The sequence below is a fragment of the Kogia breviceps genome, chromosome 6, assembly GCF_026419965.1.
Source record: "Kogia breviceps isolate mKogBre1 chromosome 6, mKogBre1 haplotype 1, whole genome shotgun sequence".
Taxonomy (NCBI): domain Eukaryota; kingdom Metazoa; phylum Chordata; class Mammalia; order Artiodactyla; family Physeteridae; genus Kogia; species Kogia breviceps.
In genome coordinates this window covers 65,810,868-65,836,739 of record NC_081315.1, presented here as the reverse complement: position 1 = coordinate 65,836,739, position 25,872 = coordinate 65,810,868, and the positions used below count along the sequence as shown (strand labels likewise).

The 25,872-nt window shown below is 39.3% G+C and overlaps 1 protein-coding gene across 2 annotated transcripts in view; it reads right to left on the bottom strand.

Annotated features, from left to right (window-relative positions):
- Positions 1 to 25,872, bottom strand: part of ARHGAP24 (Rho GTPase activating protein 24) — a 771,354-nt gene that overhangs the window by 502,718 nt on the left and 242,764 nt on the right. Inside the window, exon 1 of one of the 2 annotated variants that reach the window (XM_059066405.2) lies at positions 4,398 to 4,810. The exons of the other annotated variant lie outside the window; for it this stretch is intronic. The gene's annotated coding sequence lies outside the window, so the exon portion shown is untranslated. Of the gene's footprint in view, positions 1 to 4,397; positions 4,811 to 25,872 lie in introns of those variants that run through there. 2 annotated transcript variants of the gene reach the window in all.

Genomic DNA, 25,872 nt, shown 5'->3' with positions numbered 1-25,872 from the left:
AGTGACAAAAGTATCACCGCCCTGAAAATGAAATAAGCCCATTTGTATTTTGACACAAAGGGAGTATACCTCTCACCTCCCTTCTACAGGTTAGGCAGCAGCAATAACTTCAGACAAAAACAAATGTTTTTCAGGAAGCCACTTTGAGCGTAAATGCTCAAACGAGATGAAAACAAAACCAATATAGTAAAAAAAAAATCAGTAAAACGAAAGTAGGTGCCCTTCTGAATTTCCTCCTCTCCTTCCACCTCCACATTCCCCTTTAGTTAAATCTGATTACCTTAAGCACTAGCACTCAAGATAATTATTAAATAGCCAAAATCAGTATTTCTATTTTGTTTTATTAATTAAGATTATTGCCCATTTCACAGGCAACAGAATCCATTATTCGTCCTCACAGCTAAATCCAGGACCTCCCACTGGGATCTGGCAGATTACAGATTTTACAGTATAATATAAAAAACAATTGTGGAAGATGTATATCTATTCTGTTTCTACTCTCTTTAAACTCAAGTGTATTTTGTAATTTCAAAAAGGAAAAATGGTTCCACACTAGATTTTGTTTTGTTTTGCTTTTACTTTAGAATAGCAAAAGCACAACATTTCATCTATTATAGGAATTAAATAGGCTTGTGTGGGCTGGTCTGGAAAGTGAATTATGTTTGGTAGCACTATCACTTTTGGAAAGTGAACCCTGAGTCCAAATAGACATTTTTGAAATGAACTTTGGGGAAATAACTACCTGTAAAAATTGGAGTCCACCACTGCTTTTTCCATTCATGACTTTGCTTGCTCATTCACTTAGGAAACATTAACAGATGCCGACTATGTTTCAGACACTGTGCTAGGCACTAGATGCAGGTGGTTCCCTCACCACCAATACACTGATTAAGGAACTCACTGCAGTGGGTTGGGGGGTTGCATAAAAGTTATTAAAATAATTATTCACAGTATGTTTAAAACATCATGGAAGCAGATAAGATGAAATGATTAATTCTTCCTGCACAGAATTGGGTAAGTCTTCCAAAGGAAGTTCCACTTGAAGTGGACCACCAATAACCAAGAGAGTATTTCCAGGCAGAGGGCATTCCAGGAGAATGAAACCCAGGAGCAAGAAATCAGAAGTATGAAGAGTGAGAGGCCCTTGTGTAGGAAGACAAAACTAAAAAGGAAGGGCTTTGAAGAGCTTTTAGTTGCTATACTAAAGCGTTTAAAGTTACTTTTATAGATCTTTGGGATCTATCAAAGGTTTTAGAACAAGGGACTTATACAATTAGATCTGCACTTTATAAAGATTAATTGTGGCAATGCCACAGTAGAATGGAGATGCTGCTTAAAAGCACACATGTACACAGTAACCTCTGAAAACTGAACACTCTTTGAGTCTTCATCACAATAATCCCTCCACTTCCAAATGTGCTTTTACTTAGCTGCTGAAACCATCATAATCTTGTAAAGTTTGAGTTCATATAGCAAAGACAGATGGGTTACCATTGCAAGACTCAATATGAAGTTCCAACTCTTCACATGAAGAGCATTAACTTCATGACTAAGTTGCCTATTTATGACTTTAATTTTAAATACCTTTCTCCATCTGGGAGAAATATTAATCCTTTAACCACAAGTTTAAGTGTAAACAGGCATCTTTTTATTTTAAATCTCTTCTGCTATTTTCCTCAGTAAAGTGTGATCAAGATAGAATGGATACCTCAGGTTCTCATTATCATCAAGCTTCTCCACACTCATGTATGACCAATTGGGTGGCTGTTCCTCCTTACTGGGCTCCAAGCCGGGGCTCTATCCACCTCCCCCATCTTATTTTTCCAAGGCATTTGGCTTTACCAAAAATTGAAACAAGGCAGAAGAAGGAATCAGCATTACATAAGCTCAACTCATGGGAAAAGAACCCTTCAGCACTGGCCAGAAAAAACACAGGAGAATAAGCACAGGTAACAAAGACGGTCCTACAGCACTGCAAACGCGAAGAACAGTAACCAAATGCATGGCCTGGACTTTGCAGTGGCACCACCTACTTTCAGCCTTGAGAAACCAACCTGGACACTGACAGAGCCAGAGAGAAAACACACTTCAATGGGCCAGTAGGTCACAGCAAAACTATTCAGGACACTGTTGGTAAACAACAACTAGGCTTTGACCAAGACAGCAAAATAAACAGACTCAAACTACTCAGTACCACCTGCTGCACATTCCTTGCCCTTCCTGCCCCACCACACCCCTGCTTCCCTAACCCACACCCTCACCCTAGAGAGCCCAAGATCACACAGTAAATAAAACCATGGGGATGAAAATTCTCAGAGCTTTGGCCATTGCTATCCTGAGCAAAACCTGAAAGGATTTCACTGAAAATTTCAGTCCAGAACACTTCCTTCCCACTTTTACACTTAAATCTATACTCTTGTCTGGAAGGGTGCATTGTTATTTGTTCTGCAGTGATTATTTTTCTTGAGAACGCAATTCTTCCCCACTTACTCAAGTCTTTATTTTCAAAATGGTTCAGATTCACTGTATATGCAGCCCAGAAGAACATAACTGAGAAACCATCCTCCTCTCAAAACCAAGCCCCTGAGATTAAGTAATAAAACCAAATAACACAGTTGAAAGCCAGGGACAGAGTTTCAACAGCCTTTCACATGTAGAAAGGATTACAGATTCTTCTTTTTTTTTTTTTTGGCGCAGGCTCATCGGCCATGGCTCACGGGCCCAGATGCTCCGCGGCATGTGGGATCTTCCCAGACCAGGGCATGAACCTGCGTCCCCTGCATCGGCAGGCGGACTCCCAACCACTGCACCACCAGGGAAGGCCTCTCCTTCCTTTTATCACTCTAGTTGTGTATTCCTTACATACACCTCAAACTAAATTCCAGATCTGAAAAAGTTTACAGGTTTTCCCTTATTCCCACTTAAAGGTCTTCCACCAAGAACATACCTCCTCTGAATGGAAGGAGGATTTTATTTATTTTAAGGTTTTGTCAACATCTCAGTCCTCCAAGATGTCTAAGGTGAATTCTCTGTCAACTCAGTAATGGCTCTAAAGAGAACAGATTTCTCGACTTGCTACCTGAAGGTCAGGCACTCAGGGAAGACAAAAAGGGGAATTGTATCACTGGGCTCTCTTAGAGGTTGAACTATTCCCAGAGAAGAGGAAGTATTACAAAATTTAAAAGGGAGAGTGAGATCTTAACAAGTCTAACGTGGGCTTTATATTTGTTTTCTGGCTTTATCTAATATATTAATTCTTTGTGTTTTATGTTTTATGATGGCCAGCTTAATACCAACATCCATTCTTGCCCTCAAGGGTTGGTTTTGAGTTCTAATTAGAATCAGGGGACAGCTTGTTTGTATTTAATCTGTCTGTCTATCTTCTCAGTAATTGAGTAAAGCTCTTACCTCTACTGTAAGTATCGCTGGGTTTCAATTGATTTGTCCTACTTAGCAGACACAGCAACACATGTTGTTTTGCTTATGGATAAACAGACGCTTTACAACTTTTATATTTCAAATACCCAGCATGATTTATTTTTTTCCTCATTTTAGAAAGAGGTGAAATAATAATGTCTTGCTAGGTTTATTAAAAAAAGAGTAATATAAACTATGAGGGAAGCAGAAATAGCTTGGAAATTATATTTTAAATTAATTAATATATGCATAGACTACAAGGGAGTCTGGGCTCCCTATTACTAGCTGGTATTGAAAACCTAACATCTCTAAGGAATCCAGAGTAATATTCTCCCCCTTTCTACTTGGGGACTTGTTCAATAAACATTTTTAAAATGAGAATTATTTTGAAAATTAGAACATATTACATATTTATTCTCAAAAGAGGTTGTATACCTCCTCGAAAAGTTACTCTTTAAAAAAATCTAAACAAAATCTTTTGGGTGGCTTAAAATTCACCAAAGATTCCCTAACGCTTTGTTTACAATGAAAGTGTTATTATTAAAGCATACCTCTGTATGCCTGTTATCTAGGAAACTCTTATAATATTGATATAAGACACCAGCAGAAACAAGCAGCGGGGAAAGGGAGGATAGATACTAAGGGAAGGGAACTGCACAGAGTTTTCAATTCCCTCTATTTTTAAGCCTAGAAGCGCGAACCACCAGCTTGCGTTGTTTTTATCCGTTTAAAAATAATAAAGGAGCATTGTTTCCTATCATCTACACACGAGCGTACACACACACACACACACACACACACACACACACACACACACTGCACCAGCACTGGATTCCTGCGATCCCTCCTCGCCCCCTGCAGCCCCCGCCCCTGTCGCAGGCAGCTGTGCCCACAGCCCCCACGCGCAGCCGAGGCCGCGTCCCAGCCTCCCGCGGTGGCGCCGGAGCACACACCCACCCCACCCCCGCGGCATCACCTACCCTCCTTGGAGCGCACGACAGGCGGCGGACGGCGACTGCTCCGAAGAAAAAGGCCCCGAGGACAAGCTGGGGGAAAAAACGAAAAGAAAAAGGGGAGAGAGCAGCCTCTTTACTTCCCACAATGAGGGGAAGTGTTGCGCCCCATGCACTTGGTAGCTCCGCAGCTGTCGTTTTGGAAGAAATACGCGGCGGCAGAGGAGCTGCGGCTGGGGTGGAAATTGTGGGTGTTTCCCCCCAGCCGCCTGCGCCTCGATCCTCCCCGGTGCCCGCTGCAGCCTTGACAGCTCCCCTGGCCTTCGAGACCCTCCGAAGCCCCGCCGGTTTGCACCCGGAGCTGGACTGAGGTACCACATGCACTTGAGAAATCCTAGCAGTTGCGCAAAGAAGAGTCCCAGAAGTTAGAAAGAGTGACTGTGTGTGAATGTGTAAATGTACAGTACAAGAGGCTGGAACAACTGAGCCGGGCCAACCCTCAGACGCAGCCCTGGGTTTCAGATTTCATTTGGCAACTGGCAGCTTCAGAAGATTCGAGCCGCACTACTGGGGAGGCCGGGAGGAGCCCTGTCCTCGCCCAACGCCTCCCTGCTCCCCTGCTCGTTATCTCAGAGCCTGAGTGACTGCCGGACACCCGGCTCCCCAACGGCCCGGCAGAGCCCTGCCTCGGTCTCCCCGCAGCTGGCATCACTCGTTTGATTTCATGTACTTCATAGACACACATTGATCACGGATCTGGGGCTGTGGGTGTGGAAAAGAATGGAGAAACCATGTCTCCTACCCCCTAGAAACTCTGCATTTCTTTGACCCCCCCCAACAAGGTTTTACTTGCTTCCCTCAGCTATCTATGTAAAATCTTATTTCTCCAATCAGAATTACCTGGGTCATTAAACCTGTATTCCTAGAAATGTTTATTTAGATGGATGCCCTCTAGTTAGATCTTTAGAGGAATTGGAAGCATAATTACTTCCTTATCATGGTTTAAGAGCTCTCAAAATCACACAGTATGAAAGAAAGAGGACAGAGTAATAAACATTTTGCTGATGCAGCCCCCCTCTCCTCCCACTACCAAAAATGTAAATTTCAAATCTAGCTATTACAGTACTGGTTACCTGGAATGCCAACTCAATTATTCAAAAATTTTATAAAGGTCTCTGCTTTAGATTTTTTAAAAATCATAACTCGATTTCTTTAAGACACAAAATAAGAGTATTCTCACTAGGGATCTCCAGTTATATGGATGAGCACACATTCAAATTTAGCAACACCAAAAATAAAAGTCTGTGTGGACACATGATTTTTTTTTTCTCTTTTATCCTTCTTTCTCTGGTTTCTTGGAGTCTTTCTTTCTGGTGATCTGCCCCATCCAGGCCTGATGTCCCACTAGAAAATTGATTTTCTGGCGGAAGAATTCTCAGCCATTTAACAAATCAAATTAAGTTCTGCAGGGAAAAAATTCTTTGGGCATTTCCTTTTTAACATGTGTATGGAATTCCTAACCAAAAGCAATGTAGCTTATTTTCTAATTGGTAGGAACAAATGTCCTTCATCAACTCATGTGGCTTTACCTGTTCTACTTGCACCCTGGCAGGTAAATGCCAATGGGCAGTTTTAGATGAAAGCTGGAAAACAATGAAATTAACCAAAATGAAATCTGCACACACTTGATGAACTCAGGAGCCTCGGGAAGATAAATGTCAATAGGTCTGATTCAAGATTCTGACTTTTGGGCTTCCCTGGTGGCGCATTGGTTGAGAGTCCGCCTGCCAATGCAGGGGACACGGATTCGTGCCCCGGTCAGGGAAGATCCCACATGCCACGGAGCGACTGGGCCCGTGAGCCATGGCCGCTGAGCCTGTGCTCCGCAACAGGAGAGGCCACAACAGTGAGAGGCCCGCGTACCACACACAAAAAAAAGATTCTGACAAGGAAACCTATCATGTCGGTAACCTATTTCAGGCTCTAACAATTATTACCACAAGCAATTTAGACTCAGGACAATACAAAATTGAACTCAAGGTAGTTGCTGGATCGTCCCTAATGCAAAAGGTTAAGGCATGCCTCTGTGACACAACCTTGCATCCAAGATCCCTTCACATCTCCTGACTTCTGTCTCCACCCTTTCCACCTAACATCACTTCACTGAAGTGTATGATGTGTGTGATTATCTTAAGCTAGACAGTACAATTGAAGCAGTGGGGAGGTATATCTACCACAGCCCCCTTTTCCCCTCCCACTTCTCTGCTGAAAAAGAAGGGCCACTGTATTTGTTTCCTAGAAGCTCCTTAGGGATTTAGCAAAGATCTTTGTTACCAGAGAGTATAAACGGAACTAGAAAATGCTTGGTTGTTCACAGGACTCATCTCTTATTTGTAGATTAATTGAGACTAGGAGACATCCCTTATACAGACCATGGCAATTTTAAAGGAGAAATAAATTTGTAAAGAGGAGACTTGAAAGATTCTAACTAGCGGAGGATGCTAATGTGACTGATACAGACTCCAGGGAGTGTGATGTCTGTCATTCAATTCCCAGGGCCTCTGGTGAGAACTTGCCCAGGGCATCACTTAAAGCTGAATGTTACCAGTCAACTAAATTCTCAGTTAAAGGCATGTTTCAGATGAACTCTACAAAACCCACAGATGCTTCAAGGGTAAGGGCTAAGTTTCCAGAATTCCTAAATCATAGACATCCTCAGAAGGAGAGTCTATGAAAGGTCAGTATAAAGGGCAAGCAAGATTTGAAGGACCTTAACAAGGAGATTTACAAGAAGGATGTGTAATACTTCCAAGACCAGAGGGATTTCAGGGACCTAGAAGAGAAACAGAAGGAGATAGAGGAGGACACGTGGGTGGAGGAGGAGGAAGGGGTGGAGGAGGAGAGAGAGGAAGAGGAGAGAAAGCTGATAATGGCCTTACTATTGGGCAAGTTGTTTGAGTATCAGTATTGCCAGAGTCGAGGGCAGAAAAGCGTCCATAGACAAAGCCCCTTGGACACTTTCTGTCTTGCCACTTTGGTTAGAATTTAGTTGGAGGAACCTCAGCAAGAATCTGTACAATCACTTTGTCTAATATTTCAAGTATATGGGTCAAATGGTACTATTAAACAAGTATGGATTAAGAATGTGTTTTAGTGCAATTTACTAATTTAAAAAGTAAAGTTTTCCACCAGATTCCTTGCCAAATTCTTTGAAGACCTTAGCATAGAGTAATGTATTGTCATGTTACCCACTTGTCCATTAATATCGGATACTGGGGCTCTTTAATTATGTTTTCTTTGGGGAAAACATAAATTCCTAAGAGGGCAAAAAACACAGTAACAAAACTGAATAGTCAAAAATTGCCAAAATCCTAACATTTCCTTCGGGTTCTCACCAACAATGCAGAATTTGTGTGGGTACTGGAATATGCCAAGATCTGATTTCAGAATTAAGATAGAAGGCTGTGCTTTGAAGCATGTCTATTTCAAAATGTCTGTCTTTGGTTTTTCTTTTTATTTCCTGGTGGACGTTTTAAATTTTTTAGAAAGTCCAGTTTTGTCTTGGCTAAATAAAGTAGAGAGATTCAGGGAGTTCTGTGCCTACCACCTCCCAACACTTTGGATCACATGATTCAGAAAAAGGGGTAGCATTACTACTATTAAAATGTTGGGGACAAAATGTCCAACTGAATGCCTGTGAGAGAGAATAAAGTCGAGAAAGTGCAAAAGAGAGAACAGCTCCTGTGGAGGTGGATTCTTCCTGCCTCTAGAATTCCATCATAGGTCTGCTGTCAGTCAAGGGCCTTAAAAATGAAGCACAAGTATGTTATGTGCCTGTTTAGATCCTAAATGGAGTATAATATCAACCATCGCTATATACTCTTACTGAACTGATATATTTTTGGTGGCAGCCAGTGTCATACTCCATCGTCCCCTAGACCTTCAGATTAGATGGTACATGCAAGAAAAATCCATGATTAAATTTAGTTTTAAAATAGTGTTTGTTGTTTTTTGTCTAATTACAAATTAATATATATTCAACTCATGAATTTGGGACACTATAAAAAAGCATAAAAGAAGAAATTAAAAATTGCCATGATCTCACTATACAGAGGTAAGTACTGCTAACATTTTGAGTATATCTAATAGTTTCTTCACCTCTGTATGTGTGTGTGTGTGTTAAATAATGGTTTTCATATTACTAACCAAGCAAGGTCCTCTTTGCCTGGGCTGCAAATTCAAACCTCAATTTCCAATTAAAATGGTTTTCTTTGTTTAGAGCTAGACTGCAGAGTTTACTGGATTCTGGTAAAGAACTAAACTCTCCCTTCCAAGATATGCAGATTCCTCAGTCAGCTCCCAGAAAAATCTCCTGCTTTATACTTTCAGTGGCCATTTCTAAGTCTCTCCCTTAGTTGTCTAGAGTTTCCTGGAGCTTGTTGACTCAAAATTTCTCTAAGATAGTCTTTATGTTCCTGTCACTCACATCCCAGCTCTCTTTTCTCTACTCATCGATGAGTACAGGCGTGCACACATTGACAGCCCCCTACACACACACCATATACATTCACATCCCACCTGCACATCCATAGAGTGAAACATTCCTCCAGACATGAAACTTTCCACTGTGGACTCAGCTCTCAATATTAAAAAACTGGCATGGGAACTTAAATATTAAAAAATCTAATTCCATTTGAGTATCTGAGTAATAGCAAGATGGGCTTATTTTCAATATACTTGCCTTTTTGTAGGTTTCAAGCTCATTCTCATGTTGGAATCTTCTCCTTAAGTCTGTGTTCTTTAGAAAATTAAACACTGCCATTGAAATAAAACAACCTGCTCCCAAGAATTATTTACTTGTAGACTACCTAAATTATGTGTGACTTTAAAATGCTTTCCATTTTTGAGCAGATAGAAAGTAAATTATCAGTACGGTCTTTACATCTGTCTAATTGCAGTGTCGTATATCCCGAGTCTTATCATTTGTCTAGGGTACCCTCATTCCATCCTATTTTCATCATATTCCAAGTGCTTCCTCATTTCATTTTATTTTCATCATATTTCAAGCATTTTAAATAATGGATGTATTTTTTGCCTCCTTTCCCATATTTTCTTCCCCTTGGCATTGCCTGCTTTATCTAGTTTCAGATAATTTAAAACTTAAAAAGAACCTTTATAGCTCATTATGGATTCTTGCCCCAATGATAGGAAATATACAGTCTGGATACAAAGTTGAGCTATTAAGACTGCTACTGGCCTCGGATACTAAGCACAATTGATTCCATGCTTGAGTAAATGTTATTTCCCTGATTTGGGTTGTTAACTAGAGACTTGGGGCTCAGCATTACTTTAAGTCACTTAAAACTAATGAGGTTATCAAGCAGAATAAAATGTTTTCTTGTTATAGAGTGCAGACATAACCATCAACTTTTTAAACTATCCTCCATGAAAACTAAATAAGAAAGTATCAATAAATCAAAATAATTCATTCAAACACATTACTAATTATAATAGTAATGATAATGATTATAATTGTAAAGTTATAGGAATATCCCTTAGAGTTTTTAAAGTGTCTTCCTATATGTGATATCTTTTCACTGCAGCAGCCCTATGAAAAATCTGTTATTGCTTACACTTTACAGAAGAGAGAACAGAGAGAAACATATATGCCTTGCTCAGGATCAGATAAGCTAATGAAGGTTGGAGATAAGACTTGAATTCAGGCCATCTGAGTACAAACTATGGATTCTTTTCATTCATGTGTCAGTAGCAACATCTCCCTATGCAAAAGACAGCACAATTTCTCTTTCACATACCACTTATACTGGTCAAGTGCTTGACGATAATTGTTATCATTACATTATTCTGTGAGAAGGAAAAATTGTCATCTTCCTACAGACCAATTTTAAATCCTGTTTTAGGTATTAATTTTAGTGTCCTTTCCTACTAAACATTTTATTCAAGTTTTCAAAAAATGGCAAAATTAACTGCTCTCCCTCTTTCTCTCTTGGCTCACCATTTGTCAGAGGTGCTAATGAACAATGAATTGGCCACAAATCAGGCAGAAATATCAGGAAGAACAGCAAGCAGTTTAGATAATCCACGAACTTGAAAATTAGTTCCTAAGAAATGAGTGTTAGCTTTTAGATCTTGAGGTGAAACTGAAAAAACTTTGAAATTAGAAGTTTGCTTCTTAAGACATAGAAAAGATAGAGGTTGATTATATAAGGAATAGAGTTGAGGATAACTAGTTCCTCCATATTTGAAAATTTACCAAACATAAACTTCCTGGGAAATCAATAAAAAATAATGTGATTTTTTTTTTTTTTTTTTTTTTTTTTTTTTTTGCGGTACGTGGGCCTCTCACTGCTGTGGCCTCTCCCGTTGCGGAGCGCAGGCTCCGGACACGCAGGCTCAGCGGCCATGGCTCACGGGCTCAGCCGCTCCGCAGCATGTGGGATCTTCCCGGACCGGGGCACGAATCCATGTCCCCTGCATCGGCAGGCGGATTCTCAACCACTGCGCCACCAGGGAAGCCCAATAATGTGATTTTTGAAAGACTTTCAAAATAATATTCCAAGAAGACAATAACCAAAGGGCAGTTCAAGATGTGGGCTATGAAGTAGACAAAACAAAACAAAAAACCCCACACATACACAAAAAACAAGCAAATAACAAAACCACATAGGACTAAAAAATTATTATCATCTCCTTTTCTTTTATCAAATTTCTCAACTTTTTTCAAAGTTTATAAAAGGTAGCAAGAAAGCTTTATGAAGGCTTATTTTGCAAAAGTGGAGAGGTTATAGGCTGGGAGTAAGGAATGAACTGGGTTGAGGTTGTGGAGGACAAGTGTAGTGTCTAAATGCTGAGCAGTCTGTCTGTCCCAGATGACTTCAGGGGAAGACATTCTGTCTGGTGTGTTTTGCTCAAGAATGGACAGACCAGTGAAAGAGGCTTCTAAATGGCTCTTGTGGGGAAAAGTTCCAATGAGATAGAAATTGAAGCACCAAGGCTGCTGCCCAAGACAACAATGCATTTTCAAGGAAGAAAGATGCTTTTGGATGAACATCAGATGAGCCCATTCTAATGTCTTCTTAATCAAACTTGGAGAAAATGATTCCAAGTTCCTAAAGCAAAGGGATTTCCAAATACAAACAAACAAAAGACAGAAAATGAGACACCTTTTGGGGAGCCCAATAAAATAATTTTAAGATCCACTTAGAGAAAGCCTCTCCTATGTAGGCTGGGGGCTGAGGGTGCTTAGCATCTGTGGAAACAATCAGCAGCAACAGCATGATGAAACCCAGCCATGCCTTCAAGGTCCAATGCTGGGCAGCCTAGAGCTACCAGGTAAGAGTGTGGAGAGTAGCAGGATCATATCAATACCTCCCAAGGAGGGGACATAATGTGCTCCATATGCTGTGAGGGGTAGGTAGGAGGCTCAGGGGGATGAGGATTTCCATTGATCCTGCTGAGTAGAGACTCAAAACCTAAAGTCTAAAGCCTAGACTTCAACCAGTATGTAAACATTCACTGCCAATGTAAATTTTACCCATATCCCCACCTAAGTCCCTTTAAACTGCTGTGGATACTCAAGTACGAACACAAAGAATTAGAAGTGCAGTGTAGTTAAGCCCAATACTGGTAATTTTATGAAGAAAAATAATATTAGGAGAAATGAGCAAATTCAAGGAAGTAACTAGTTGCTATGTACATGAGTGGTTCCTTCATATGGATGAAAGCCTTAAACACCTCCCAAATGCGAGGCCTGTACAGAATGCAAAGTCAATTCAGATATTTGTGGCTTCCTGAAGTTCACATACAATCACTGAGAATGAGTGAACTAAGAATGTTTAGAGTAAATTTTCCCTTTTCCTCGTAGGTAATGCAGAAACGATGCTCTCATATAGATGTTTATTCTTGGCTCAGATCAAGCGTCTGAAAGTTGCTGGCATCATCTTTACAGGCAAACAAAAGGCTTACTCTTCCTATGGTAATGTTATATCATTATTTTAGACAGATGCTAGCCTCCACTTTAACCAGTATATAAAGACATCTTGACATACTTTATATTTTTGCTCATTTGTTCTTTAAATTCTCAATGTATTGCTGTATAGAAGACAATGAATGTAATGTGAAGATTGTCTAGGTACTTACCAGGTGGGTTTTTCTTATCATGCATTGCACAGAATTTCTGGTTTTGAATTGACAATCACAGAAAAAACACTCACTATTTAGACATAAATGACAGAAATTTAGGACAGTATCAAATCCTTGAAAATCAGTTTACGAACATTAAACTATTTTCTGGCTTGAACACTACATGAGGAAAGCCTAAAACAACAACAAATTCCTTTTATCTTAATTGTTAGTTTTAATCACTTATCAAATTCTAAAGCGATATACATTTGGGTTGACGTTTCCCATATTTATTTAAGCCAAAACTTGACAAAATTTAGAGAAACGTAATCTGTAGGATTAAAAGTGTTTCAAAAGTTACATTTTTATCCCGTCTCTCTTTTCCTTTCAGAGGATCACTGTAAAAATGTCCATTTCTTTAGGCCTTTTATAAAATTAATATTATAAAACAAACGTTTAAGATTAAGCTACTTGCCATGTATAAAATGACTTATTAATTCCTCATGATGTGCCATTGTGTTTTAAAAACTAGAATCATATGGTTATTTTAAATAATTCATACATTTTTCACACAAAGATTATATTAATTTAAAATTTTCTATACTAAGGATTTATGTTAATTTTCAATGAAAAGAAGATTATAGCAATGTTGATCTTTAATTTTATTAATGAAAAAGGCAAATTTAGAACTAAAATGTGTGTCTAAGTTTAGACACTTCTACATACAGTTCCTTTTAATAGATTATCACATTCACAGTTTATTTTGCAAGAAAAATAATTTCTAAACATAAAGTCCAATAGGCCAAAAATTCAGTATTCTTTTATGGATATGGTATTAATTAACCCAGGTTATACCCGTGGTAACTTTTTAATTATTGCTTATGTTTCTGAAATACTATATAATTTTGTATAATATATGTGGATAAACCTATTAATAATGAAAACTTTGCATTTGTACTTTATTGAGGTAAGATTAGTGAGCTTATGATTGCATTTTTATTTAATAGCTGCAGGAATCCCCCCGGAAAATTACTGTTTCTGGGGAGAACCACACTGTGCTCAAATGTAAATAGTCCAAGAACACATAGCTTTGTAATAACCTAGGACACCATGACAAATTTATGTGATAAATAATAATAATAATTGTAATAAATATAATAAAAACAGCTAATGAGCTTTAAGAAGTCAACCTATGGATATTTATCAGTAATTTGTGTGGTTTTTGAGCAGTCACAAGGCTGTAAAATTTTTAAATGAAGTATTTACTTAAAAGGCTGAAGTAAGAAGATTAATAAGTTATCTACATTGAGTGATGTTTACTAGCATAATTGGTCATTCTTGAGCACAATAAAGTCAAGATTTATTTACCTATATAAAGAGCCTTTTAATTATTCATTACACAAAGTCTCAATATTCACAGAATTAGGGACAAAGAATAAATATACAGCTTCATTCTTCCTTTAGCTAATATTTTGTTCCAATTACAAATACAAATATATAAAATAGAGCTTTGTGATAAGTTAAAAGAAAAACATTCTCATAGAAAGAGCAAGTAGATGCCAGATGTGTTGATATCTATGTAGTAACCCACTCTCCTTTTTCCCAACTTTCTGCTCAGATTGACATCCCAAGGAGACGATTTCCAATACCAATGGCCCAATTCTCAGGAAAGAAGGAAAGGGAAGGACAAAAATACAGCAGCTTTGGCTGAGAACGAAAACATCATAGGCTCAAACAAAAATTCACTAATATTTCTTCTTTGTATGTAGAAGTTGTGACTAATAAAATGCGAATTACTGCTGAAATCATAGAGCTTTGTATCATTATTCCTTTCATTAATCAATAGGATACTAAAAATACAACTATATTTATGTAAGGAGACTTAAATATTTTGGTGTTTATAGAGTCCCCAGTTGTTGAGAAAAGACTGGGGACCTTTGCCTTATAATGTCCCCTCTTTTTTAGTGTTACCATTGTTTTTGAAGGTAGAAGAGTTGTGCAGAGAGGGATAATGTTCATTGATGGTAACTACTCTTCTCAAATAGCATGCACAGCATTAATTCATTACACAATCACTACAGAACAGGCAGGGCCACAGGTGTATCTAGAGTTCACAGTCTTAATATCCTGCTACTACAGTTTTACCAACAGGGACGCAAGAGAAATGTGCACAATAGATTCCTTATTAAAATTATTGAGCTGGTTTCAAAATAGCTTAATTATTATTGCTACCTTTAATGGAACTCATTAAAATGGCTGTCATGAGTCTATCGAGATGGTTCCACTATAATTCAATTTTAATTAACTTGATCATCATTTTTAACAATGCAAATAAACAGGCTATGCTACAACCTTATCTTAACCTTGGATCTTTCAGCATAGATTTTAGAGATTTTTCTTTCTTATTTTTAAATTGTTATAGTGATACTGAACAAATTACATTATTAAAATCAACTAATTCCTGTTACCATCAATTAGTCTTACATTAGGAAATTTCAATATATTTATGTTCGAAGATTTCAACTGCTCTCCTACCTGACAACTAGTTTTATATCACAGGACACAAGGGCTCTGGCACAAACAGTGCATATACTGATGTTTGCATATTATAAGTACAGAAGTTCAAACACTTGATAATATGCTCATGGACGTGTCAGGAATTTAAGATCCTTTGGAGATAATGAGCATTATTTTTAAAAAGTGCTCAAATCTCATAATTCAATGTACAATGCCACCTAGACTACTATTAATAATATGAGTCTATAAGATCTGGGAAACTATGCATACCAGAATCTGCATGGGTGTTTTACCCAATGGAATTGTAAAGGGCAGAGCCAACAGCCTGGAATAAGATACTGAAAAAATGTCATCAGTGCTAAGTGACTTCCTAGAAACTCCCAACAGGAAGCTGACCCACCTGTTCTACAAGAACCATGGATTCTGCCTGGAGATACTTGTTTTTTGTTAGTCTTTGGCACCAGTTTCGTCAACAGTCTCTTTGTCACTTGCTGGCTGATCTCCTGCCACTGTATATATAATGTTCTAGTAATGGATTCATGTCTTGTTTGGTCCTTGTTAATTGGCATTCTCCCAGAGATTTACCTGTGAGATGTCATCTCCTGCCCCCCCCCTGCCATTCATCCCATAGGTATGTCCTCTTCAGCTGGAAATCATTAGTTTCATGATGGTACCTCACAGAACATAAAATGTGAACATAAAATGAATTATTACATATGAACCAAAAAGCACAGTGCCTGATGCAGGGAACACATTTAACAAATAAGGGCTCTTATTATTCCTACCCTTCAGACTTGGTCATCTTCCAGTGAGCCTGTGCTATCTTAACCCACAGAAAACATCCATCTCATTCATTCCCCCAAAGCTCTCTGAGACCTTGACCTTCATGACTCCTGAAGATGTGACATTACAGAACCAAGGCAGCCACTACATTCAGTATGAGCATTTGTGGCAAATGCTGGAAAACACAAAGATTTCAGACACAAAGATCAGGAAGATGTTCTTTGGAAAGCTGACAAATTGAGTTAGGTATCATTTATATCTAATGTAAAAAAAAAAAACCATGATGCTGTCCAACTTTCCAATTAGGTAGTTCCTAATATATATACAACCAACTTATGCAGAACTTTTTAATTTAAATAGCTGTCTAGCCAAATGGCTACCTGAATTTCCCATTCTATCCTTGGAATTCCTTTACTTTCTTTTTTTATCTTTTCTCCACCACTTATCTCTGTTTTACACACCAGTCCAAAATAACCCAGAGTAGGTTTACAGAGCCAGGGGAAGGATTGCTGAGGATAAAAAGGAAACAAGATGGCAGTTCTGTGTCCTATATCTTCTCCTTCTTGAGCCTCTCTCAGAGCCTTCCCAGCTTCACGTTGGAATGCCCATACTAACTTCCAAGATAAAATGTTTAGGATGGCTTTCCTCATAAAAACTGATTCTATCTTCTCTCTTAAATGAAGGTAAGTCTTTATTCAGCCTGTCATGTGCCTAAATGCTGGTGTGAGTGATGGGAGAGGATACAATCCCAACCCAATTTTCTAACTTCAGAGGTGGGTCCCACTGATGCAGGACTTGAGCACAGCTTCTTTCCTGAGAGCAAGAGAGGACCAGAGCTAAACCTGAAAAGGTGATTTTTCCTTGCCTGTTTTCCATTTTTGCTAAAAAACAGAAACAACAACTTATCTACTAACTTCAGAGACAAAGGATAAAGGACAAAGTTGCAGAGACTTTGTTGTGTCACAGTCCACAGGGAAGAAGAGAAATCCTTGCTGAAAGCAAAGTCTTCTGGTAGCTACAGAGAAAAAGAAAAGATCAAGAGAGTGCAGGAAAGAAAGTAGGAAGCAAGCCCAAAATGGAGCAGTATCCTGGGTGATTTTGACATGGCCCCAGGTTGCTCCAAATCCTCCTCTGCCCGGCTCACAGCTGGAAGAGCCCTCAGTTCAACTACTTAGTAGTCAGAGGAATAGAATGATGGCAAGCAATCTACCCTGGTGCCCTCTTACAGCAGCAGGTAATGTATTCCTAATAACTTTGATTGAATTTATGCTACATTTTTCCTTATAAATATTATTCACATGGTGGGTAGGTCCTAGAACATTTCTGTGGGTTGGAATTACACTTATATGATGACATACTACCTCTGAAATACTAACCAATGCATTTTTATTTCTAGTATTCCCTTCTTCCCTTTGCCTTCAATCTATCAGTTCATTTGTCTCAGGCAAGGGATAGCACAAGGAAAACAAATGAAAACAGCAGCAACCAAAAAAATAGATTAAAATCCCATGACTTAGGATCATGGTAAGACTAGTATAAATAGGCAGCAGACCTGGTGAGAATACATTTTGATTTAGAGATCACTTCTTAACTCTTGTCTAGAAATAGTTCCCCAATGTGGAGAAATCGAGCAGATGAAGGAGATGTGGTGAGAGGGTGAGAGACAAAGGAATGAGACATAGAGCAACCCACAGACTTGGGCAAAGACATTCTCCTGAGACCTTCCAGCACGCACCTAAATGATCACATCTGCTACTCCCATCCGGGGGTTGCATGGGAACTGAGGCCATAGATGGTCCAGTTTCCACCCCAGTGAACAAAGTATATTGTGCATTCAGAGGAGCTATGCTAATCTCTCCCTTTGATAGCCCATCAGCCTCTATCCTTCACAGCAGAAAAACTGACCACCTGTTCATGATTTTGCTCAGTTCTTATACTGCCTTATGTTACTTTCCACATGGATAACCTCCTTTCAACCCTACACTTGTCAATAGGCAATAAGGGCAACACTAAAAGGCAAAAGTGTTCTGGAAAACTAAAGAATGGGTGGTGGGTAAGAGGGACTGCCCTCCCAAACACGTGCACCATTATGTTTCGGTAACTTAATGGGTAAAATCAGACACTGTGGCCATGTTAAGAAGTTTTATCTTCATTCTATGACTTACTACTTCATTCTAAGATATTGAAGCTTCTAAGCAAGAAATCAACATGATCAAATTTGTGTACAGAGCAGCAGCCGTGTAAAGAACGGAAGGTCTGGGCTTTCCTGGTGGTGCAGTGGTTGAGAGTCCGCCTGTCGATGCAGGGGACACGGGTTCGTGCCCCGGTCCGGGAAGATCCCACATGCCACGGAGCGGCTGGGCCCGTGAGCCATGGCCACTGAGCCTGCGCGGCCGGAGCCTGTGCTCCGCAACGGGAGGGGCCCACAACAGTGAGAGGCCCGCGTACCGCAAATAAAAAACAAAAACAAAACGGAAGGTCTGATGAGAGAGGATGTGGGTTACTAACGTTTATTAAGGACCTATTTCAGTTTAAGAATTATGCTAGACCTTTTGTGTGTATTGTCTCACTTGATTCTTTAACCAAAGGTATGCAATTGAGAGATGTAAGTGACATGTCTAAAGTTACCTAGGGAATAAGCAAACAGTTCTGGACTGAGAACCTAAGTCTGTCTAACATCTAGCGTTTTTCCCTTTAGTCCGTGTTCCCTTCCAACTTCCTGAAACTTGATTTAGAAACAGCTGTTCACATCACAAAATTGGGATTTGGCTGTCATGTATACCAACCATACCATGCTTTTTTCCAGTTCCGCATGCAACCCCTTAAACACTATTCCATGTTACCAACAATGACCCAATCAATAGTGAGTTCTTAAATGGTAATGTCTTCTTATACGCAAATCCAACACTCCTCATTTCAAGAGTTTGAAACAGATACATGCAAGACTGAAATTCACGTGATGAAGCTCCATAGAGAAAACTGAAGCAAGGCAGCTATAACCACAAGGAAAGACCGGGTTTTACAACGATCCTCTTGGAGAGGATACAAAAACTGCAGACAGACAATTCTGACATTTAATTGCCTGAAAAGCAACTTGCTCTCTATATTCATGGGTGGCAACAGATCAGGGATGAAGGTTTCGAGACCAGGAAGCAGTCTCCGTGTGAACTGTGAACAAGAAAAGCAGGCAGCAGGTGAGTCCAAATTCAGGTAGGCAAACATCCAAGGTGGTAAGAAGCTCAAAGTGCACGCAAACAATAAGCACCCAGGAGATCCTTACGAGCTGACTGAGCAGCTAGATGCACGAAGTCAAAGGGCCAGGAAAGGAAAGGGTATGTGGCATATTGTTGGAGGCTGGAATGAGCGGGTGGAAAAGAGGCCCCGATCCTGACATGGGGAAAATGCTTCGAGAGAGGGACGGGTGGCCCCTTCATGCTGAAATTCTCCATGTAAGCCGAGAAACAGGAATCTGCAGATGGAGCCCTTGAGCATAGAAGACCACTGTGGCCAAGATATTTTCACATCGGGAAGGAGACAGCAATCACACAGCATTCAAGGGAAGACCGTTTAGTAGCCACTGATCTTGGAATGGCCAATAAAACGTTGTCAATGAAGGCTAGACTACCTGTCACAATATTCCAGCATTATTATCTGCATATGAAAAGTTCAATAAACAGACATTAACACTGTGTATTGCATTTTTTTGTGGCTGATTCTAGACCCATCCCTGAACCTTCTATTTTTTCTAAGTTATTTGGAGAGGCAGGACTGGAAACCTCATCCAGGAAAAGATAAAGTATAATTTCGTGCTCACTGCCTATAAATCAGTTGTGAAGTAGGCAAGAGCTTCTGAGGAGAAATTTGAAGTGAATTTCCCGTTGTGTCTGGGACATACTGGGGAGGCTTAAAATAAGAAGAGGCTTGATTTTATCAGTGGTTGTCTGTTCTTCAATGGAGGATGCTGCTCACGTTGATAGGTTCCAGAGTGCCGGGGAAAAAAGATGATCTCCAATAACCACATGGTCAAAAGACAACTAAGGAGTGAGAGGGAGAGAATAGTACAGGTGGCTGCACATGTGTTCCAGCCCAAAGAAGGTTCTGTGGTCAATGTTGCTCTAAGCTATGGAAGATTTTAGCTTAGATTATGTCTTCTTTCCTTTTGCTGGTATCCTTAGAACTGGAAAACTTTACTTTCCTGCTGGAGCCCCTAAGAGCAAAGGGAAGAATTGACCTTGAACTATAATGTGTTATTCATGACTTACAACACCCTTGACGTGCACTTGTTCTGCAAAACTCTCTGCCCTCTCCTCTATCACAGACAGCACCACCACTGGTAAACCATTCAACAAGACGTTAGGATTTATTGTTGTTGTTTATTAACATTTTATTTTACCTGCTATTTAATAATACATTTTGAGAGTGAAAATCTATGTATTCCCAACTGGCCTAAATAAAGTGGACATGAGAAGGGAGTTTGGTTGTATGAGTGGCCTAGAGAAAGCAGGGGTGTGACACAGAATAAAGTGGCAGAAGTGGAAATACACAAGAAGACAACAACATCAAATAGGAAAATGTCAGAATCTGACAGAACTGTAGTCCCCTCTGTCAGAGCTTCTCCTCCAGGGAGCTTTTCTCTATCCCTGTGCTGGAGTGGAGGAGTGTATGTTTTGTACAAAAGGGTCAGTCCATTCACACAAACTTAACTTTTGTCTTAAGACTAAAATAAGCTCCTTAAAGGCAACAATGTTAACATATTTGTCCTGTTAAGCACACACACACACACACCTATCACAATTATGAGTACATAGTTGGATCCCTCATGTAAATTTGTTGGGTGATGGATGTCACCCATGAGTGTACTAAAACCTGGGTATGGCAGAGAGGGGTATAAAATTCTTTTGACCTTCCTGAAATATATGGGACCCTAAAAGTTAATGCATGCCATAGTGGGCAGTGTGACCAAAGAATGGCAACACAGAAATGCAGGTAAGAGTAAATGCAGGTAAGAGTTAAGCTGGTGACACTTAGGAAGGAAGAAACCAGGAAGGGAGGATCAGAGCTGATCACATTTTCTTCCGGGGAATTAAGAGGGTTCCATTTCTCTTAGGGAGGGAAGCCATTTGGAATAGCACAGGGTTCCAAGTTCAGGAGCTCTGGGTCAAGAAGTTAGATGGTGGGCAAGTCAGGGGTGAAACAACAACCCAGAATCACACAGGAGAGCCAGGGCCGACTTGAGATCACACTGGTGCATGTCAGGCTGCTGGGAATTTGACAAAGCCAGAACACCAAGTGGAGCAATGAAAAGCAAGTACAGCACCAGAAGCCAATAGTGAGTAACAACACCAGTGTGGCCGAGGGAAGTCATGGTTTTTGTGAGATCTTAGCTATGAATACAAAGTTGTTGGGGACAAATATGTTTTGAAACAACAATCTAGACATTTTCCTATTTTCTAAAGTGGCCATAGTTTCCCAGAGACTAGCCCCAGGTTAGGTTTTGACAGTTCCCTAAGAACTTTTCTAGTTAACAATAGAAAAACTTTCATTTGCCTCCTATACCCCCACTCCCCACCCCCCACCCCCACCCCCACTCCCACCTCCCTTGTGTTTCTTCCCAAGGCGCCTCAGCTCTTACTTGAACAATGCTACTCTCAGTGAGCCCAGCCTGGGGGTAAAAGCATGAGGAGCTACAATTCTTTTGGATTCTTTGTCAGAAACATAGAATCTGAATCTCTTGAAGGTTTTAAGGTCATTTTTTCCTAAAATAATGTCCTAAAGTGAAATTCTGTTATTAGTTTATTCCATGGCTGGGGATCCAAATAGCCAGAAGACCTAAAAGACCATTATTTGAAATGCATAATATGTCTTTTAAATCTTTAAAAGTTTTAATTACAAGGTTGATTATCATGAAAAATACAGAACCTTAGTTTCATATCTTATTACAGTTCAAACCATAGTTATTTACTTTCCCTTTGTCTATTTCTTCTTTTTACATGTCACTTTCTGTTCAAGTATTTTTCCTTTATTTTGAGAAACATACACTACTCTCTCTCTCTCTTTCTCTCTTATACTATTTGAATTATTCTGAACAAAGAATGTTGATGAATAAGGGGGAAAAAGCTGCAAAACATTTATTAAAACATTTAAAAACCTGGATAGAAGGTTTTTATGGGGAAATCTGTGGGGAAACAAAAAAATAATACACAAAGTAGGATGATAAAAGATCATGGTTTATGATATATTTTTAAATAATCAAGCAGCAGATACTATTTATAATATAGGAAGAAAATATCACATGAACTCACTCTCTTTCCTATCAGTAATACTGATGATCATGTAAAGCTATGAAGAGCAGTGCCTAATGCAGGTTCTAGGTCCAGCTTTTCAGGGCCTCAAAGTCCAAAATTTATCACATTTAAACAAATCAGAACCACATTTCTAAGTATATTATTGACAAAATATACCAGAGCAGATAAACAAGATCTAATAAATTAAATGCTAAACAGATAAAAATACCACATAAATTAATCAAAAGAGGAATTCTAGGTAAGCCTGAACTTCATAAAATTCAGTGTCAGTTGACAACATAAAAACATAAAACACAAATATCGCTATATAAGGAAGAAAGAATATTAAAAACAATGATTCTCTTTTAGAAAAGCTAATATCAAAACAATTTGACACTCTACTTTGAAATTATTGTTTTAGTATCTGCGTACACAGAGGAGTGGATCACACTGACTGATACACAGAAATTAGAGGTTTCCTAGAATCAATTCTCTGTGATGGTTAGAATTCACGGAGTCAGGATGGCTCTGACTCTGAAATTGAGTTAGGATTACTGCCGTTTATTTCCACTCACCCCTGTTAATAAGAAAAAATAGTGAGACAGCACAGTTGCTATTTTGAACTTTTGGAATTTCTGATACTAGTAGTCAATCACGCCTGGATCCACTGCAGTTCACATCTTCCTCCTTTTGACTTTGCTTTACAGTCACTGTCTGGAAATGTTAGTATATATATATAGTGAGAAGCCAGTATGTGAAAGAGATCACTGAAAGCATTTGCTCTGATGGAGTACCCTGACATTTAGAAAGAATAGGGCTTCATTACTCACAAAGAAAGATCTGCCTAGTGGCGTTCCTGTTCTGTCAACCATTCTCTAATATTTTCATTTACCTGCTCAGCAAAGGGAAAGCCTGGGAAGCCAGCATTCCTGACAAAGTGCTTCTTTCATCTCTTAGATCAAGGGCACAGGACTTCTGAACACATCTCACACTATGGCTCTTAAACGAGTGTACCCTGTTCTTTCCCTTCTAAATGGAGCAGTTTATTGGTCTAAGGAAAATCGTAGAACATAAGAAGCAATCCAGAATTATAAATTAAAATATGTCTGAAAGAGTCGAATTTTAGTTTTCTCTCAGGCCTGTAAGTTGGAACACGAGCATTTGGGGGATTTATTCAAAATGCATGGATAGGAGACCCTCTTCAACAAAGTGTTTCGGGTGAGTACTCATGCCCTCTCAGTAGGTTTGGGTGAGAGAAATGCCCTCTTCTCCACTTCTGTGGAGATTCCAAGATCATCACCCAGATTTCAGACATAAACAGAAAAGGGGCGACTCCAGCATGAAAGCCTATCATATGTCCATGATCACTCATTGAGAGGCTTAGTAAATATTACGTAACATATAATATTGACCTGAATGTTTCTCAGCCTACAGGAGATTGGAAGTGGCAAGCTAAAGGTGCAATCAAAGCAGAAAGAAGGAAGGATAAGTGGATTCAGGAAAGGTTGAGAAAAGTTGTCTGAGGAAGACAGAAAAAGAAACAATAACTTGGGCCTTATTTTATTGCTATAATTAGACAAATAAAATTATACTAAACAGTAATACTGAGCCAGTATAATTTATGTTTGTGATGTTACAAACATAGACATCAAAAAAATCCAGTATTTTCCTTTAAGAAGGCAGAAAGCTTTCTTCATAATGCATAAAATGGGCACGAGGTGGGAGAGAAATAAGCCCCAAGTATTTGGAACATGATCTGATGTTAAGTATCTGAACACCGGATGAATGTCACTAAATCTCACAGGGCACTATTCCCTCTGCTACGCCCTGTTTGCTATTTGTGAGCCTGGACAAGCAACCTCTTTGCACCTTGGCTTCCTTACCCTAAAATTAGGGAGTTAGAATACTCAGGTTCCTCTTAGTTCTAAAATTTTTCAGTGGCATGATTTTATTTATGATAAGCAATTTAGTTATAAAATTACTTCTTAATGCACTGCCCGTTTGAGTACAACAGATCAGACACAGTCTAGAAAAAAATCCCCATCTGAGCCCTGGTCTAACACGGTAGCTCTATGGAAGAATCCTGACTAATAGTTTCAGCTGAAGTCTCTGGTCAAATAGTTCTTTATCTGCCACGAAATATCCGTAAACTGCCTAAAAACAGCTCACAAGACACAAGTAACATTGTCAATGAAAAGGAAAATTAAAAGACAGCTTTTATACAAGCCTGAAAAACACTGAAATGGTGAGCTAGCAGAAAGCAAAAGCTATTTAAAGAGGGAAAGAGAGAGATGAAGACTTACAGTGGTAAGTCATTCCTTGGAATCCCATTGGTTCTTTTGTCTCAGGGGAAGGGAGAAGGACTGGCTTTATTTTTCTGATAAATAAAGTTGATGCGGGTAGTTATGTAGTTCTCAGCAAAAATAACATTCTGTGGCACAGCCGGCTGCCCTTGCATGCTACTGTGACCTGGAAATATTAGCAAAAATTCTTCTTAAGAATGAGGGCTTGCCCCCATGTAGCAGGCTAGGGCTTAGAACTTTAAAACAGTAAGGAAAAAACTGCCCAAGAAAAATGCCAGTAGAGAAATTAAAAACAAGGTGAGTAAATTGAGACCAGTTCAGTGAAGTAAGAATAACTTTACAAACATGAATGATGTAGGTTGGATCTGAATGACAAGCACATATTTTCTCTAAAAGTCAGTGAAGAGTTGGAACTTGTATAATAAAGGGAACTTTACTTGACAAGGAAAACCGAAACAAAGCCAAGGAATTTTAAAACACATTCAAATGATGAGGTTCTGTAGACAGGCAAGAACGTAGAAGGAAAGTTACACAATCAAGGGGACCCAGAAACCCAATGTACCATTGAAGAATTGATGCAGGTATCAAGTATTAACAAAGATATTTTGGATAGGTGAATCTGAAGACAGAGAGATATAAGAAGAAAATGTGACCTGAGAATCTAAAATTATCATAAATGGAAGAGCAAGGCTGATACAGGAAAATTTGAGTCAAGACAATTGATAGAGAGAGCTCACTTTCAAAAATATTAAGATGGGGCTCTTGCTTGAGAAGCCAAGTATGAAGAGATATTATTAAAAGAAGTCAGGCTCTAAAGGGGAATTGGAAAAGAGGAGAAAAGCCCTCTGTCTGAATATAATACTGAGTGTCTGTTATGATTGCCTGAATAACAAAAAGTTGGTCTGGAAGATATTATGGTTTTACAGCTCTGTTCCCAACTCCTTCTGAAAACAATTTTCTGTCTATACAGCTATTAACCCATCTCCTCTCTTTAGGAATAGAAATGAGACAGAATACAGCTGTACAAGGTATTAGGTCCTTCCAAGAACGTGTGGGAGAGGAAGACTGGGATCTCCTCTCTAACAGATGATGATCAGAGCATCACAAGATCACCCGCCTGGAGGTGTGAGATTTCCTATAAAACCAAGATACATACCCCTGTGATGTTTATGGCAAAAATCTGTTCCTACTGAGACCAGGAAAACCCTCACAACTGACTGCCATTGCACTGTGTTTGTTATGTGTCCCTTTTCTGAACGCTGACAGTCACAGCCCCCAGCCTACTGCAGCTTAGAATTTAACTCAATGGAATAGGTGTGTCACCATAAGAAATACTAATCCAAAGATAGTAAACAGTCAAGCTCCAGGTTATGCCAAGTTTTATCATGATGGATGATGAAATAAAAACAACCATCTTGAGAAATAGCAATATATTTGAGAAGGGGAAAAACTGCAACCTGGAGTGATTTTCAC